Raw genomic sequence first — 12,581 nt, forward strand, 5'->3', positions numbered from 1 at the left:
ATATACATACACAGGCACGCACACACACACACACACACACACATATAAATACACATACATATAAAATTTAAACAAAATATAAAATTTTTGTTAAATTCCTCTTTCCTTGTCAAACTAACAATAAGACCTTGTTCAAAAACCAAAAAAGGTCTAGTTCAGGTGTGCCTAAACTCGGTCCTGTAGTTGAACCTGAACAAGATAATCAAGTTTTTTCTAGGTATACTAGAAACTTCCAGGCAGGTTTGTTGTAAAAGGTTATAGCTAAACAGGACACTGGCCCTGCAGGACTGACTTTGGGGAACATTATTTGTAAACATTTCAATAAGTAAACATTTCTCTCATATTTGTTGGCAAACTGGCAATCCTCAGCCAATCTTTGCTCCTAGCTAGAACTTTCTAGATGCTGCTTTTGAACCAAATTACAATCACCTGTTTCAAACCACATCATTATTTAGCTGATTACAAGCCCTAAATTGATCCTGTCCCAACTTTTTTGGAACGTGTTGCAGGTCTGAATGACGGGGAAAGGATATATATTTGATGAAGTTATTTGACAAGAAAAAACATGAAATTTTCATAATGCATATTGCAATCAAATACAAGTCAAAGTAAATTTAGAAATCTCTACTTTCTCTTTTATTTGCATTTTCCATACAGTCCCAACTTTTTTTGATTTAGGGTTTTACTTTACCTGACTTATTACACATCTACTTGCCACAAAACCTTAAAAATTAGACAGAAAACTTTGTTTTGAGCTGTAATGATTTATTAATTATTTAATTAAACGAAGAAACACTGACAAAAACATGAACAGCCGAGAGTGAACACTAACTTGTGCATTATTCAGTCACAAGATTGTACCAAACAGTAAAAAAAAAAACTGGCTGGTTAAAGCATAGTTTAACCTATGTATTACTCAATGACAGGACAAATAATAGAGCCGAATAAAGAAAATAATGCAGAATAAAGCCAGACAGGCTTATCATGTAAGACTGAATTGCTTAATTCAGCAAAAACAACCTCCTGGATGGATTTTATTCTGCTTTTTACATGGCTACTCATCATCAGACATAAAACATTGTTTTGAGCCATATTATTTTATTAGTTTTTTCATTAAAGGCAAAGCAGCCAGAAAAAAAATAGCTGAATGGAGCATACGCCAACCTACCTATCATTCATTCAGTCACAAAATGGCGCCAAACAGTCAAAAACAGCGACATGACATACAATTATTTATGGATGTGAACCTTTTCAATGATGGTCAAGATGATTCGAAGTACCCTGATAAACATCTATTATCAGAGTACTCGCGGGGTCCTAAAAGCATAGAAAAAGTCTTCAATTTTATGATATCAAATTAAGGCCTTAATAGCCTTGAATTTGGTATGCAACGTCTTGGATTTCGTTACAAAGGTCTTATTTTATTTATTTATTTTTCGTAGGATTAAAGTTCACACCATAACAAAATTAACTGTTACTGATGTAGGCTAATAGAAAACTCATGCAGCGTAACTATGAATGCCTCTTGCGCTCCATGTCATAGCAGAAAGTGCGTTGCTGTAGATTAGGCTACTATGGCGAGGGAGGCGTAGCATGAGTATTTACAATGCTCCAACTACTTACAAATGCAGAAACTGTGCTCAATTTCACTGCGTGTTTTTTCTGGACAGTCTTTCACCGACACATACAGCAGAAGCCCCTTTTTCACTGCCATTGAGAGAATGAAAGTAAACTCTATTTCTCTCTCTCTCTCTCTCTCTCTCTCTCTCTCTCACTGTGAGCCATTTGACCAGCTGTTGTGACTTTTCCTCTCCTCTCGGCTTTTACAGTGATACTTTTGGATAGAGGTCTGCATTCCCGCAGGACCCAACCAGATTTCTTGCAGCCCGGGAATACATTTCCGAATAAAGCGCGGGAGAGGTCGGTAAATCGCTCCTGAGCGACCAAGGAACATCCTATCTTACTATGGGTCAATACCAACTCCAAGGCAAATGCGTTGAGAAAAAGACACACGCAGAAGTTTACAGGACTTGAGAGTCTGGCCGAAAAAAATTGCAGCCAAGGCGGCAGAGCTGCGAAGACTATAGTGTTCAACACCTAGTTCAAATTTATTTGTTTACTAAAAATCAAATGTGTGTTACGCTGTTACGTATGTATTAAATATAACTGACAATTTAAATAAAATGTTATATTCAATTCCAGTAGTCACATAATTATTTTCAAGGGTTTAAAATTTATACAGATTTCCCCTCATATTTCTGTCGGAATGGGTACGAAGTTACATTTGAAATGGTATTAAAAAGGTCTTAAAAAGCCTTGAATTTCATTTGGATGATCCCGGGGGTACCCTGATTATTTACCTTAGTGTTTGTTATCGTAGAGCATCATACTTTGGAATGTCATGACTGACCAATCAGAATCCAGTATTGCAGACAGCCTTGTAATAATCCCAGATAACAGCTGCTGAAACTAATAATAAAACAGCTCAGATCAGTGTTTTGTGTCTAATTGTCTACTTTTGTAGCAAGGAGGCATGTAATAAGTGGGATAATGTACATCTAGGGCAAAATAAAGCCTGTCAGACCTGTATACACTTGCTGTAAAACTGAAGAGCACTAGTTTAAAACACGTGTGTCCTTGAGAGAACTTTCAAATCACACTATCACTTTGATTTGTCGGTTCACAATCAAATTAAACAACTGTTATATACAACTAATCACTGTTCATTCTAATGAAAGCCATATAAGGCCTCTGTTAGGACTTGGCACTGGGCACCTTTTAGAAGTTTCTTGCCACACTGCGCCAGCTTACCCCTGAATGACAGATGGCATTTCACAATAACCCGCCACTGCTCTGCTGACGCAAAGTTGTTTTGATGTTCCTATTTGATCTTTTATTACAGTGTGGTGGAAGAAACAGAGTAACCTGCCGAAAATGTCAGCTCTGCATTATTCTCCACACTATGAGAGAAAATAAATAAATAAATGAAGGTATGGTTCAGAAAGGAGAAGAACAAATCATTGATGAAGAAAAAGGCTAAAAAAAGAATACAGGCTACAGTTAAGTGACCTTTTCATTGGAGGCGAGAAGTTGTGGCGAGGTGATGTTACTGTCACCTCTGATAAAGGACGTCAGTGATTGGATCGTAAAGGTCTCAAACATTTTCAACTCGCACATTATCTCTGACTGAGAATGGAATGAGTATAACAAATGTTGTGTAATGATGCTTCTCAGAAACTATAACTATAAATTGCTGCATTCAGGAGATGCTAAAGTGCATAATCATCAAGAAACACAATAAAAAAAGAAGACATCCTGTCTTAAAAAAAAAAACAGACTTCCATCAGCACGCTGTCAAATTTCCACTGACCTTTAAACCATGCCTTCAGCAAAACACATTAGGGTTATCCAGGATCAGGGAATCAACCTGTTCAGTTTCATCATTGAATATTCAATCACCGTGATGGCTTGTACGCTCAGTAATCCTATCAGCTACTGCTATTAAAGATAAGGAAAATTATTGGCCAACGGTGTGCTCAAATATGAGGATTTACCATGAACGGCCTGCAGATTTGTGGTCATTTCCAACTGTGTCCATATGTGGTGCTCTACTGTTTGGACTGAAAGCTTATCTCTCATTGGGTGTTGTGGAGAAATGCCTGCTCGGTGTCTACCTGCTCCGCTGCACATAGGCTTATTATTGACGCAGACGTGAAACATGTTAACCCAGCAAATTCTAATATGGTAGGTGAACTTTAACCATCGTAATATTCATTCACAGTGATTTGTACCAGGGCCTCAGGTCAAGTTTTAACCTAGTTTGTTTTTGTCTAGATAAGCTAAATGTGTGTCATAATTTTGAATATTACACAATAAATATTTTTTACTCTTCTTTTGTTTATTTATAGAAATAAGTAATAAACATAATAAGTAAATAATAAATCTAAAATAAAACCTATGAATGAACATTTGGCTTTAAAAGCGTACATATTAATTACAAATCAATGGAACTGATAATAACTAGTCATTTTTTCCAGAGCTGTAAAAATTTAAATGGTCTTGATGCCTTATCTTAATTTACATATTATTTTCAATGAGAAATATCCGGTCAGATTTATTGGGCATATTCAATGCAAGTCACTTGATTTTGCATGTTACTTCATGTGAGATCAGAAGAAACAAGATCTGAACCACATCCAATGGCATATGCAATTAATTACATATTACATTTTCATTTATTATATACCTTTAGTAAGAACTGTTATTTTAGATTTCTAGAATATCAATACCAGCAGTTTAGATTCTACAACTCACATGAATTAAATTTTGTTTGTTACTTAAATGTCATCGTAATAATAAAAAAATAATAACAATAACAATAACAATAACAATATATATATATATATATATATATATATATATATATATATATATATATATATATATATATATATATATATATATATATAATGGACTCAATTTATATATAATATAAATATTATATATATATATATATATATATATATATATATATATATATATATATATATATATATATATATATATAATGGACTTAATTTATTTAAGTTCACAGTACTCCTAAATATTCATTTTTAAACGGTGAAGAAAATAAGTTTTCATCAAATGGTTTGAGTTCCCAAGATGAGTTTACTTAAAAATTACAATTCTGTTACACTGTAAAACCCAACTGTCAACTTTATAAAATTATATGAGTGTTTTTAACTCAAAATTTACTGGAAAGTAATTCTACTCGTTTAAAAAGAGTTTTGAACTCAGTGTTGAAGGGAATGAGTTAATTAAATACTTCATTACTTCAACTTGTAGCAAGTTCACCCTACTCATATAGATTTGTTTTTTTCAAAAACTCAAATGATTTGTAGCAATCAGTTTCCTCAAACAGTTTGAGTTGCCTTAACTTATTGGCTTTTACACACTGTAAACATGCAGGGTTCCACACAATTCATTCATTGTCTCAACACAAATTGATCAAGTTGTCCCAATGAAATCTCAAGAATTGTGTTGTTTCAGCTCAAAATATTTTTTGAGTGCAGTTGGTACTCAGTTGGTTTGAGCTCTCTTCATTTATCATGTTTTTTGTGCTCAAATTACTTTGTTTACTTAAATAGATTAAGTTCACAGTACTCATTAGGATTCGTTTTTGAACTTTTGAAGGTTTGTTGCAATCGGTTTCCTCAAAAGGTTTGAGTTACCTTAACTTTTTGGGTTTTACAATGTATTAATTACTCACCTTTATGTAATTCCAATCCCCTAATATCTTTACTCATCTTTCAAACACAAATTAAGATATTTTAGATGAAATCAGAGAGCTTTCTCATGCCAAAGTCCAGAAAAGGAATTAAAAAAAGGTTAAAATGTAATCATACATAGCTCTGAGAATACTTTGTGCACCAAACCCCCCGCCCAAAAACTGTAAAAATGACTTAGTTTACATTTGTTTTCTCCTCCATATGCAGGCAGAGCAATATAATGCCATTAGGGCCGGGATATACCAAGTCGACCCAAAACAACTAGCACCAACAAAACAAAACTGTGTTGTCACCTTGTGTTGGATCGTGTCTGGACAACAAAACGTAGGCGTGAACACACCAAAACGAATGAAAGCTGACTAAAGTGTCATAAAACACCAAAACACATTTTTTGAGATGTTGACAGTCATTTATTTATATGTCCCATGTTGCTAAAACACTATATGGACACATATATTTAGCAAACAAGTGAAAATTGGTTGTTTTTGCGTCGTTTAGAGCAAATCCGTTCTTCTGGTTTAAAAAGAAATTTTGAAGCAGCATCACTGCGATACGATCATTGTGTAAATTCCAAGGTGGAGATTGGCTGTCTGTACATCCTGATACAAAGTGACGTCATTGAGTTTTCAGCAAATCTGTTCATTAATTCATAAGAACTTTGTTCAAACCAATCAGCACGCTCTATTGTGTATGAGATGCAACTTTTTTAATATGCATGATATAGCTTCAAAGACTCCTTTTAACTGTTACCGTACGTTTACACCGAAAGCGGCGAGAGCGTCAAAATAACCGGAAGTCATTCATTTTCAATGAGAGCTGGCGGCAATAAGCGGCGAAGAGCAGTGACGCGGTTCGGCGGCAAGCAATCAGAAAAAAGATGTCCACTGCTTGATAGGAGTTCAGAGAACACAGACCTGTGAACTTTGGTTCCGACCACAGTTGTTCCCAAGGGTTTGATGATTGCGGTCGCCGGATTTCCAATTATTTACAAGGTTTTCTTACAGGAACATGCATTAAATAACTTACTGGTGAGTTACTGATGTGCATCAATGTTATATATATATATATATATATATATATATATATATATATATATATATATATATATTTATTTATTTATCTTAACAAAAGCGGGAATCTCACGCGACGTGACAGTACAAAACAATATAGCTGCTTCAGGATATTTCAGACATATGGACACATGTTGGATAAAAAGAGCAAAGCCACAATACACACAACTTGATTGTCCATTGTTATATGAATAGGAACATTTTCACGCTAAAAAGCATGTTTTATGTAGGAATGTTACTGATATACTGTGTGGCTCCTTTAAATACGAGATCAATGTAGCGAGTTTTGACACTCTCCTCGCCGGGAATGAAGGCAGACAGCGTTGTCGCCAGGGCGGCCAGAGCGACCTTGGACGCTCTCGCCTCTTTCGGTGTGTACGTATGATTACAGTGTTCAGAGAGACACAACGTTGTGTTGCCAACCGTAATTCAAAAAAGTAGTACAAGAGTTGTTTGAGGCATGGGTCATCATTCTTGCATTGTTGCAAGAGAGTTGCATTGCATTGAGAGTTGCATTATTGCATAAATGTGCCGCAACAACGTTTTTGTTTCCATTTCCCCGCAATGAGAGCACAGCTCGCGTGTGTACCTAAGCAGTTGGTTTACAGTGGTCTGCTAACACGTGACAAAAATATATTTGTAAGGAACTTTTTTTTACCCGAGAGCTTTTTGAATCTGGAAATGGTGAAATCCGGATTTGCCACTTTAAAAAAAAGACTTGGTTCCAGTTGATGTTGATTGTTCTGTATCTCTGGATTTGGTAAGTGTGCAATCAATGTTAGTTGTTTATGTTTATTCAGATGACAAAGATGGTTAGTATCGTCAACTACTTTTTCGACATACCTTTCATGGCCCTTTAGAATGAGAGTCACGTTCTGTGCCCGCACAACAGAATGTGTCTTCCCACTTCGCTGGGGACTGTTTCTGTTTTCTTATTCCACAAAAGGAAACCGGACTTCCAACACGCACAGACAAGGCATAAACAAAGCAACATTTAATATCATTATCACAGTAAATGTCACTCACCATGGAGGGATTCGCTTGTGCAAATACACTTCCTGGCAAAGTCTTGTCGTCGATCCCAGTTGTAAGAGTAACAAATAATAATTTGGAAAAGTGGAAGAAGGTAGAATTTTTCCAACAAATCAAGTTTGGTGAAGGAAAAATCATGGTTTGCGGTTACATTCAGTATGGGGTGTGTGAGAAATCTGCAGAGTAGATGGCAACATCAACAGCTTGATGTATCAAGACATTTGTGCTGCCCATTACGTTACAAACAACAAAAAAAGGGCAAATTCTTCGGCAGGATAGCGCTCCTTCTCATACTTCAGCCTGCACATCAAAGTTCCTAAGAGCCAAAAAGGTGAATGTGCTCCAGGATTGGCCAGTGACCAGACATGAACATTATTGAGCATGTCTGGGGTGAAAGGAGGCATTGAAGATGAATACAAGGAATCTTGATGAACTCAGGGAGTCCTGTAACAACGCTTGCTTTGCCATTCCAGATGACTTAATAAGTTATTTGAATGGATGCAGTCGTCCAAGCTCATGGGAGTCACACAATATTAATTATTTTCACACTGCACCATGACTTTATATTCTTTACTGTACATTATTTCTGTTAAGTGACAAGACTTAAAGTCAGATCTTACATTCCTAATTAAATCATTAAAAATCAAGGCATGATCATTTTTATTTTGGTAAAATAAGCGTAATTTAGAGGCCTTTGCCTTTTATAGAAGCCACTTCTTATACCAAATGATCAACTAGAAGTCAAGTTATTATTTGTTGTACCTACAACTTCTATAGGTGACAAGACTATTGTCAGGTAGTGTATGTTTGATGATAAATAAATAATCCATTTAATTTGGAAATATTTGAGAAATGTAGCGAAATTGCAGCCGGCGTCTTTGTGATACTTCTTGGTTTGAATTGTTTACTTGCTAAGTAACTTCAATACGGCATGGCATTCGTGCTGTGATTCGTTGGAGAATAACCAGTCAGAATGCAATTGAACTGCTTATAGTAAAGGCTCACAATGATCTGACATGGAAGAAATAGGCAAATTTTACAATGTTACGCTGCGCAAAAATGTTCTTGAAGCTTCATATGATTCCAGCTGAATAACTGTATAGTGTTAAAATACATTTTTGAGACCTGTTTTGCCAGGTTGAACAGGCAAATAACAAAAGTAGGATAAGAAAATTGCATAATTGAGGGAGATATTAAATTTATCAAGGACATAGCAGTAAACTCCTGTAGTTGTAGTCAATACACAATGATTAACTTCACTTCAATATGAACGTCACCATTGAAGGACCCCATGATAGACAGCCAAAAGGGGACAGAGAGTCCAAAAGAAAGTCCATTGAGGAAAAACATGCTAGTACCATCTGTAAAACCTACAAATGAGGATGTGCAATGCTAAAGCCATTATGAAAACAAGACCACATGCTGCATGTTCATCCAATTAATGACTAGCGCCTCCAATATGCACATAAGGGTTCAGGAATGTACATTGTGAACTGTCATCAAAATTGACAATGTTTTTTTTTGCTAGCGCACATTGTTATTCTTTTGGTGAGCAGTTAATCCATGCAAGTTAATCCACTGAAAAAAGTTTGGGAACGTTTATTCAAAATCTGATTATTTGATTTCATGTTTGGAGTGGCGGGCAAATATAGTTTCTAGCACAGGATGATCGTTTCGCTTCATAAAATTGTGGCAAAATTTACATTTGGGTGAACTAATCATTTAAGTGCTACAATAATCATTTCATTAGTGTTGTGCACTGACATGCAGGCTTTACGACAAGTATTCATACTTCTTTTAGGAACTCTGAGCTTCAGTAAACAGGCAGAGACAGAAAGAGAGAGGCTGGACATGTGGTAACAGGCTTGGTTTCTTCACGCTCATGTTGAGGTGACTGGACTCATCGTGAAGCCCAAATGTGTGACCATCTGTGCTTATGCTGCTGCACTGCCATCTCTCTAATAGTTTGCATTCATAACAGCACATGCGTTGTGTAATCCGCTTTATGTTGGACTATAGAGCTAGATTATATACAGATAAAGTCAAAATCATTAGTTCTTCTGTAATTTTCTTTTTTTTTCTTTTTCCAAATAATGTTTAATAGAGCAAGGGATTTGTTTAATTTGTTTATTTTTATGTAGTTTTATTTGTAAAATATATTTTTTTTATTTGGTTTATGTATTTTTATTTGTAGTTTTATTTATTTTTGTGATTTGATTTGATTTGTTTTTAACCTTATTTGTTTTACTAAAGGTGCAGTTTATGTTTTTGACTCTTCTAAAGCGTAAAAATATCATAATATGTTTGCAAATATTTAAGAAACATGCTAAGTGAACATATTTGTATTTGAAAAACCATGCTGAAGTCAGATATTCTGCTTTGAAATGTCTGTTACGTGCTGGAACTTGTTTGCTTTGTTTTTTTTAACTCCCCAATGCCAGTTTAGCCAATTATATTTCAGCACCCCTGGTTGCCTTGGTGGAAAACCGTGTATTTCATGCATTCAGAATGGCTCTCAAAGCATGCATCTGTGACCGAAATGCGACCTCTGGTGGACAGTAGCAGACTCCGAAACTAAATGAGATGCAGATTCAGAGTTTCACATGAGGTTATTAATTAGCAAATAACAGTGTTAGACGATAGTGTCCCTACAAGTAGTGACCTTACTAGCTTAACTGCATTTCTCAGTGGCTTTTCACAGGGCCAGAGTGGGACTCCTTTTCAGCCCTGGAGTTTCAAGCCTCAGACCGGCCCACCTCAGTTCACGACTGACTATATTAAAATAAGGTCATTTCCAAATCAGTTTCTAATGACACTATCACGTATTTTTTGAGAAAACAGCTGCTTTAGAACTTCAAATGTTCAACAACCCTAACAGTATTATATGTCTTAACAATAAAAATGAAAAAAAAAAAAAACCCTACTCAGACGAGGATCAAACCCGGGACTGCAGTGTCATAGCCTAACATGCTAACCACTGGACCACCTGTCTACTAATATGTGACTCGTCTTAGTTATATCATAACAAAATAATTAATAAGAAGACTGTGGTCAAGTAAAAAAAAAAAAAAATTAATGTAAAAAGTGTGACTGCTGAGAGCAACAGATTCTGGAGCTAGGGACAACGGCCCTCGCGGCCAAAAAACGCACCGGCCCACCGGGAATTCTCCCGGTCCTCCCGATTAGCCAATCCGGACCTGGCTTTTCAGTAGCAAAGCTATTTTTTTTAGTCACAGTAACAGTAGCGCAGTAGCATCCACACAAGTTACATTTACCGATTGCAGATCATTAACGGAGCTGACATTCATGGAGCTGTGAGGCCAGTGTCTAGCCAATGACAGTAAATCCATATAATGGCGAGAATGATGATTTCTTCTTCTTCCTGTTGTACAGTTTGGTCGACAACAAACTTTTTGGTGCCGTTTCTAATATATCAATTCGAGGTATTGGTTAGGAATCCTTTTAATATGAAAATATTTCTTCTATCGTGTGCCATTGATTTTATATAGAACACAATTTAAATAAGCCTGGTTGGTCCTCAATTTGGCAACCTGCGCTTGCATGTGTTTTGATTCAGGAATGCAATACCTAGTTTAACCACTGGGTGTCAAACTTACTGCACCTTTAGGCTGACTACTATCTTAAAAAAAAATCTAGTAAAATATCATATACTATCATCATGGCAAAGATAAAAGAAATCAGTTACCAAAACTATTATGTTTAGCAATGTATCTAAAAAATCTCTACATTAAACAGAAATTGGATATAAAAAACAAAATAAAAAAAAAATAAAAAATATATATATATATATATATATATATATATATATATGTATATATATATATGTATGTATATATATATATGTATGTATATATATATATATATATATATATATATATATATATATATATATATATATATATATATATATATATATATATATGGGAAGGCTAATAATTCAGGAAGGCAAATAGTTTTGACTTCAACTGTATGTTCAAAAATAAGCATGAAAATCGATTATTGCTTTCAACTTTATTTTAGAGACCTCTGTGCTAAATATATCCCATTTTGCTGGATCTACACAAAGGATGTTCCAGTCTGCAGCCTACAGTACAGGGTTATATGTATTTTATTTTTAAATATAGATGGATGAGCATTCCCTCGGGCCAGTGTCAGTGAGAGGAGGCAATGCTGCTTATGTAATGTTTATGCTGCTTTGCCAAGAGAGTCAGGTCTGTGTGCGCACTCCTCCATTTCTGCATGTCATTTTTTATTTTAGTTCTCAGAAAAATTAGAAATAAATGTAGAAAAGCTGTCACTGGAATAGTATCTTTTCAAAAGCTACGCATGTTTGAACTTAAAAGATACATAAATAGTATGTAAAGTAGCAGCGATAGATGAAGTGCACAAATTAGACACCTAAATAAAAGGATTGATTTCATTATAGAAGAAGTCCTCTTTTTCAATATTACTTGATTCAAAAGTACTACAAAAATGAAAAAAGTTGCTTAAGTTTCTGTCTTGTTTCTAAATCAAGAAGCTTAAAATGGTCTTGCTTTCAGAAATAATGTCAAAATTAAGAGAGTTTCTCATTTAAACAAGCAAAAATAAATAAAAAAATGCCAATGCGTTGGGTAAGTAAAAATAATCTTATTTCAAAGCAAAAAACAAGACCCCACCACAGAGAGATTAGGTTTATCACAACCCTTGACAAACATTTTTACACAACTTTTTAAAAATTCTTGGGTACAATACACAAATCAAAGATACTTTTGATTTGGCGACTCAGTGGCTCAGTTGTTAGCACTGTAGCCTTACAGCAAGAAGGTCGCTGGTTCGAGTCCCGGCTGGGTCAGTTGGAGTGTGGAGTTTGCATGTTCTCCCCGTGTTGGCGTGGGTTTCCTCCAGGGTGCTCTGGTTTCCCCCACAGTGCAAAGACATGCAATATAGTTGAATTGAATAAACTAAATTAACTGCTCGATCATGCAGATTCGCACTCTATAACATCAGAAAGATCCGACCCTTCTTATCTGAACATGCAGCTCAACTCCTTGTTTAAGCTCTTGTTCTCTCCAAACTGGATTACTGCAACTCTCTACTAGCTGGGCTTCCAGCTAACTCTATCAAGCCTCTTCAGCTGCTCCAGAATGCAGCAGCACGAGTGGTCTTCAATGAACCTAAACGAGCACAT

Source organism: Danio rerio, chromosome 6 (genome assembly GCF_049306965.1).
Source record: "Danio rerio strain Tuebingen ecotype United States chromosome 6, GRCz12tu, whole genome shotgun sequence".
Taxonomy (NCBI): Eukaryota; Metazoa; Chordata; class Actinopteri; order Cypriniformes; family Danionidae; genus Danio; species Danio rerio.